At 42.8% G+C, this 1,196-nt stretch overlaps 1 non-coding gene across 1 annotated transcript; it reads left to right on the forward strand.

Annotated features, from left to right (window-relative positions):
• Nucleotides 1–754: 754 nt before the first annotated feature.
• On the forward strand, nt 755–897 carry LOC129691719 (small nucleolar RNA SNORA48). Its single transcript, XR_008722538.1, has one exon. It is a non-coding gene; the product is annotated as a small nucleolar RNA SNORA48 (small nucleolar RNA).
• The last annotated feature ends 299 nt before the right edge of the window (nt 898–1,196 follow it).

Raw genomic sequence — 1,196 nt, forward strand, 5'->3', positions numbered from 1 at the left:
AATGTAAGGATGCTTGCAAACCATATGTGATATTGAAGTCAGGGGAGAAGCAACTAACAGAACTCTCCTTGGACACATGCAACAGCTGAGTATCTAAAACAAAAGAGAAAGTATAATGGATCCATAGGAACTGACCCAGTAAATGTCCATTTTGCTGTTCCTAAAAGTGATAGAAATTTAACATAAAACTGCAAAGCAATCCTCATGGAATTGTATTACTTGGTATTCATTTAATACAGTGAAGAAGGTTGATTTGTGTGAGCATTCTGTCTACTAAATTCATAAAGTAGTGCATTCATACCATCATCTTTCTGTATAAATGCAGCAAACATAAAGAACTGGAATAAGTCACACAGTCTCAATGATGCCAGAAATTGTCCCCAAAGAGGAAGCAATGATGATCAGCAGAGGTCATACACACACACAAACATACACACACACACACACACACACACACACACACACACACACGAAAGATAACTCAGAGCTAATGGGCCCTACCAGCCACTCACAGCACAATTGGGTTCCAAAACAATGGGAGCTGAATATCCCAAAAGTGAAATGCTTGAAGCTAGGGCTATCACTCAGAGGCAAACTTCTTGCCTAGTAATCATGAAGCATAAGTTCAATCCCCAGAACTTAAAATAAGATGGAGGTATTTTCTTAGACATGCTTTACTGCATCTCTTTGGAGGTAAAACTTCAATGTGTTGGTTCACTTAATAAAATTGTTAATGTATAAGAGATATATTGCAGCCCCCTCGCATGAACAAAGAGACACCTTGGTGGTGGTGGTACTCTTCTATAAGTCAGGAGTAGAGCAGATAGCCATCCTTTATTTATTCTAGCTTGATGCCTGGCTTGGTGGCCAAAGCTGTCTTATGCCTATGACACATAAAAATCCAATCAAATCAAATCCAGGCAGTACAACTCAGAAGAAGGAAGACAGACAGAGGCCTGCAGATCACCATGCCACCCATAGACCTGCCCTCCGGTCCAAGGCACAGGCGGGCCACAGTTACTCTGCTTGCTCAAGGATGTCACCTGAGCCTGCCATCCTAGTGGCCAGCCTGCAGCGGGAGCCACCACAATGTGAACGTGTGTAGTGAACACATGGGAGAGAAAGAGAAGCAGAGCTGCTGGGGCACGATGGAGAGAAATAAAACTGGAGAGTGAAGAGGATTAGCCTGCTGTGAG

This window comes from Psammomys obesus, unplaced genomic scaffold, assembly GCF_907164565.1.
Source record: "Psammomys obesus unplaced genomic scaffold, mPsaObe1.curated_primary_1811, whole genome shotgun sequence".
NCBI lineage: Eukaryota > Metazoa > Chordata > Mammalia > Rodentia > Muridae > Psammomys > Psammomys obesus.